This window comes from Amphiprion ocellaris, unplaced genomic scaffold, assembly GCF_022539595.1.
Source record: "Amphiprion ocellaris isolate individual 3 ecotype Okinawa unplaced genomic scaffold, ASM2253959v1 Aocel_unscaffolded184, whole genome shotgun sequence".
Taxonomy (NCBI): Eukaryota; Metazoa; Chordata; class Actinopteri; family Pomacentridae; genus Amphiprion; species Amphiprion ocellaris.
In genome coordinates, this window is record NW_026559349.1 from 26760 (window position 1) to 32759 (window position 6000).

Genomic DNA, 6000 nt, shown 5'->3' on the forward strand with positions numbered 1-6000 from the left:
AAAAGCAACATCATATATGAAACTCCGTGTAAATCATGTGATAAAACATACACTGGAGAAACTGGAAGATCATTCAACACAAGAAGAAAGGAACAGCAGACAGAATAAAGGAAACAGCTGGACGACTCACAAGAAGACAAAAAGAAAAAGCAGATGAAGAAAACAAAAAATCAGCCATCAGGGACCACTGTAAAAGAAACAAGCACATCATGGACTGGGACAGGGGGAGGATTTAACATCAGAGACCAACAAACACAAACCATGGATTAAGGAGGCCTTAGAGACCAGGAAGTGTTGTAGTTTTCCATTCCATTGTACAGTATACACTGTTGTTTCTCTTCAAAAATGCATTTAAAGCTACTTTCTGCACATTTCTGGTACTTTCTTAGGATACAGAAGTACTATCTCTTGCTAAATAAATAATGTTTACACCTATGCAGTACCTTTAGCAACAGTAATAGTGATAATTATTGAGTCCATGTTGGACTTCTATTCACTAACCCTCAGAGCAGAATGAGGCGTGCACGGAGTCACCTGATATCTAGAGTCATCTACCGGTGATGGAGGGTTTAATCAGACAACCCTGAAGCCAAATGGCAGAAATATAAGTCCACTGCATTACCATAATCTCATAAACTGATATATATATATATATATATATATATATATATATATATATATATATATATATATATATATATGGGACATGCTGCTTCAACAGAATAATGCATTTTAAACTTCCTGTGGTGGAAAATGACCCGTCATCTGTCAGCAGATCCTGCTTGTCTATACTCATGCTCAAAGTAACTGCAAAGGATTGTAGGTCAGGATGGCCAGAAAAGCATGCTGGGATACTTCCCAATCCAAACAGAGGGACATCCAGGTATTCTTTGACATTCCATCTACTGGCTCATCTTTCTCTGGCTGCTGGACAGTTTGGTAGTGAGGATACTGGAATGCAGATGAGTCGTCGTCTACATATTAGGAGTCTCATTTAGCGTGTAGGAAGTTAGAGCTGCAGGTTACTGATTTATTCGTTTTGTACTCATTTACTTTGTCAAAGCTTGTAGAAGTTTTGACCTTTCTCCAACTAGAACATGCAACTAAATCTGAGCAGGGAGAGAAACAGTGGTGGTCACGTGGACCTAATATTTTCAACATCTTTTCATCATCCAACTTAGTGTGAATCTTTTACCTCAAAGCCCTGCAGCAGGACGTCAAACTGATTCTAGTCCAGGTTCCACATTCAGCCCAGTCTGATCTCCAGTAAAACCACAGCATAATAACCTATAAATAACCACAACTCCTAATTATTCAATTTGTTTTAGTGCAAAAAGCACATTTTGAAAATGTTCACATTTGAGGAATTATCTTTTGACAAAACATTATGAACAACCAGAAATGTTTTCAGAAAATAAGTTAAATTTCAACAGTTTTATGCCTCAGTTCATCATTTCCACATGACAACTTCCAGAGTGTCTACAAAGGAACACAACATTCAGTCATTTAGTAACTGAACAATCTGGTATTTAACTCTATGATCAAAACAACTTGTCATGATGTAGAAACTATTACAAATTTACAATCTGCAGTTAATGTCTTCTCTGGAACTTTTACACTGCATGCTGTGACCTCTGACCTCTTCATCATTCTACTAACAAGTCAGGACTCTGGGATTAAATCTGGGAAAAGTCATGTTGTATATATATATATATATATATATGCAGTTCTTCATCCTTTTTACTTTCAGTACAGCCCATGGTCCGTTGTGTTTTATTCAGCATGAGTACAGCTGGGACATGCTGCTTCAACAGAATAATGCATTTTAAACTTCCTGTGGTGGAAAATGACCCGTCATCTGTCAGCAGATCCTGCTTGTCTATACTCATGCTCAAAGTAACTGCAAAGGATTGTAGGTCAGGATGGCCAGAAAAGCATGCTGGGATACTTCCCAATCCAAACAGAGGGACATCCAGGTATTCTTTGACATTCCATCTACTGGCTCATCTTTCTCTGGCTGCTGGACAGTTTGGTAGTGAGGATACTGGAATGCAGATGAGTCGTCGTCTACATATTAGGAGTCTCATTTAGCGTGTAGGAAGTTAGAGCTGCAGGTTACTGATTTATTCGTTTTGTACTCATTTACTTTGTCAAAGCTTGTAGAAGTTTTGACCTTTCTCCAACTAGAACATGCAACTAAATCTGAGCAGGGAGAGAAACAGTGGTGGTCACGTGGACCTAATATTTTCAACATCTTTTCATCATCCAACTTAGTGTGAATCTTTTACCTCAAAGCCCTGCAGCAGGACGTCAGACTGATTCTACTCCAGGTTCCACATTCAGCCCAGTCTGATCTCCAGTAAAACCACAGCATAATAAACTATAAATAACCACAACTCCTAATTATTCAATTTGTTTTAGTGCAAAAAGCACATTTTGAAAATGTTCACATTTGAGGAATTATCTTTTGACAAAACATTATGAACAACCAGAAATGTTTTCAGAAAATAAGTTAAATTTCAACAGTTTTATGCCTCAGTTCATCATTTCCACATGACAACTTCCAGAGTGTCTACAAAGGAACACAACATTCAGTCATTTAGTAACTGAACAATCTGGTATTTAACTCTATGATCAAAACAACTTGTCATGATGAAGAAACTATTACAAATTTACAATCTGCAGTTAATGTCTTCTCTGGAACTTTTACACTGCATGCTGTGACCTCTGACCTCTTCATCATTCTACTAACAAGTCAGGACTCTGGGATTAAATCTGGGAAAAGTCATGTTGTTGATGGACCAATAGATGGCAGCAGAGACTCAGACACAAATCTCTGTCCCTGCAACCCATCAATAATCAATTATTAACACTGATACATTATCAACCAATCATATTTTGGTCATTTTGTACATATTTCTGGTAGTTTTAGCTCATATTTTGGTCATTTTGTTCATATTTATGGTAGTTTCATCTCATATTTTGGTCATTTTGAACATATTTCTGGTAGTTTCATCTCATATTTTGGTCATTTTATTCATATTTCTGGTAGTTTTTTTTGTCATATGTTGGTCATATTATATATATATATATATATATATATGTATTTCTGGTAGTTTTATCTGTGTGTGTGTGTGTGTGTGTGTGTGTGTGTGTGTGTGTGTGTGTGTGTGTGTTTATACATATATGAAGAAATGTGTAAATTGAATGGAAAGTCCAGTGGGAGTCTGAGTGTCACCAAGTCAGAGTTTATGTCTCAACTGCGGACGTTAGAGAAGACAGGCGGAGACAGTCTTAGTGGGCGGAGCTAAACTACCTGAAACCTGTGTTTCATTCATTATAGATCTCATTCCGTCATTCTGAAATCAGTTTATTTCTCCCCCTCTTCTCTGTAACTATTTAGTTTAGAATTCTTTGCCTCTCCTGACAACTTTTGATAGAACAGCAGAAAAATACCTTCAATTATTACAATATCACTGTGATTCTCCACTGTGTATTATGCAGAATTGTAATATGATAGCAATTTATTTGTGTTGTGTTCATTATTGATGCCTTTAACCCTTCCATGCATAGAGGTCATGACAGTGTGCAGCTCTTCTAAAGCTGTTTTCTTGTATGTGCATAAGTTTTGATGGCATAGTTGGACATCAGCCACTACAGTGGATCCTATTGCATCATTTCTTCCACTGCCAGTGATTGGCTAGCCATTGCAAATTCTTTAAAAAAAGAGTCAAACCAAGATGGCTGACAGGCAGCCAGAAACACCAAGTAGCTCATTTTCTTTTGTTCAAGCCTTCTATAAAAAAGAGACCTTTGCAGGAAAGAAAAATATGGTGACATCGAGGAACATCTAAGGAGTTATACAATTGCAAAATTTTCCAAGTATTGATGTTATATTGGGAGGCAATTATGATTAATCTCATGTCCACTAAAGTGCACATCATGCATCACCAGCTATATTTCAGCTACAATTCATTGGCCACAATTAGGCTATTACTGCTGCTGTTCTTGAAAATATGTCATCTGAGAGACTTGGGAATCTATACAGGAGAGTGAATCCCTCAATGCTGTTTGAATTATTTATGCATCAATTATTTTATTTTATAGTTCACATCACATTTCACAGTTCAATACACTGTATATCATTTTATCCATTTGTTTGTTAAATCCATATTTCTAGAGCAAAATGCATGGTGGCCATCTCAGTGGACATGTAAATATATTTTTTAGAAAAATGGGTTGAAATAAAATAAAGTTCAAACCTTGTTTTTCATGCCTTAAGATGAATAAAAACAATTGGGGGAAAACAAAATCCTGACTGAGGTTACCATAATTCATGCATGAATGGGTTAAGGCGACATACCAAACAGTGACATTTTAATTCTTTTTTGGACAATATACTAACATACATGAATTATTGACACACAAACTTACAAATTCTCAAAATACAAGCTCCTCAACTCTGTTCTTGGTTACAGTGATTCATTAGATGTACTTCTATTTTTCTTAAATTACCATGTTTTCATAGCATCATCAAAATTTAACTGAGTTTTTTTTTTCCACAATGTGATCTCAACATCATCAAAAAATAACCTGTGCTTATTCTAGTGATCTTTTTTGGTAATATGTTTCTTGATTACCACCCATTTGTGCTTCTATCTGCCTTCATCTTTGCAGACGGTGCCAACATGATTGACAACAGATGAGATTTTTCTTAATTATTCATTCGTAAGAACTTCAAATTTGTTATTTTTAACTGCTCTAAGCCTCAAGCAGAGAAAGCATAAACCTCCTCTTTGGTATTATCTGAACACGACATCATGACGATTTACTCTAATGAAGCTGGTCGAGTTTTGAGGAAAACACTTTAAATGAACAAGTCAAGTATATTCTAACCACCTGGAGCCTGATGTGCATCAAGAAACATGATGTTCCTTGATGCACATCAGGTGCTGCTGATCTGATCTGACCTGACGTTCAGCCACAGCATCAGTGTCTGATGAAGATAGGACAGCAGATCAGTCCTGTCTAACATCCTACTTCTGTTTCCTCTCACCTGAATCTTCCAACAAACTCCCCGACGTTCCTCCATCTGACGAGCAAAGTCCGTTCAAAAAGTTCACACTTAGTGCCAAAAATATTCATTCAAAGATGAAGAAACCATGAAAAGATCGATAAAACTAGGTGAAGGTTAAATAAAGTGGAGCTCTGTGGCCTGTGTGTTGGTGGTTTGATCCCGTCAGGTGTGTCTGAGTGGAACGTACCACCTGCTCAGGTCAGCGGGGGGAACACAGAGATACAAAAGTTGAAAATCCTGGCTCTAAGCCTTAATACAGTTTAGAGTGGACTTCACAGTTTATGTCACATGAGTGCATCTACATTAGCATAACATTTAATTTAATGTAGATGAGTTTTACTGCTCCAATCACAGACTGACCTGCTGCTGAAATCACCTGTTCACCTGGAGCTCACCTGTTCACCGGACCGCAGCAACAAAGTGGAGAAGAACTGAGTGCTCTCGATCATGGATCAAATAATAATTCAGTGGAATCTTTACTGCAGTAACACATTTTCTTCACCATCATATTACCTGAAAACTAAAAGACTCTCCTCAGTGAAGCAGCTCCTGGTTTATAAATCAAAACGCTGGAAAACACAGAGAAATACTAAAAGATCATTTTATTAAAACCAACAGAAGCTGGAAGAGGATTTTTTTTTTTTTAAAAAGGCTTTTGTTGCATAAATTCTGCAGCTTCCTGTTGTTGTTGTGGGAACAAGGTTTGACAAAATCGGACTTTCTGAGTGTAAACTGACTCAACGAAACCTGAACTCCAGTCAGAGAGAACAGGTTCCATTAGATTATATTCTTTATTGTCAGTGGAAAAACAAACATTTTTAGTGCCCAAAACACCACGACAACACGAGTAAACTTGTTTTATGGCCTAACAAAGACAAAAACACACACAAAAAAACTCTTACATTTCACTTTCTTTCAGATTC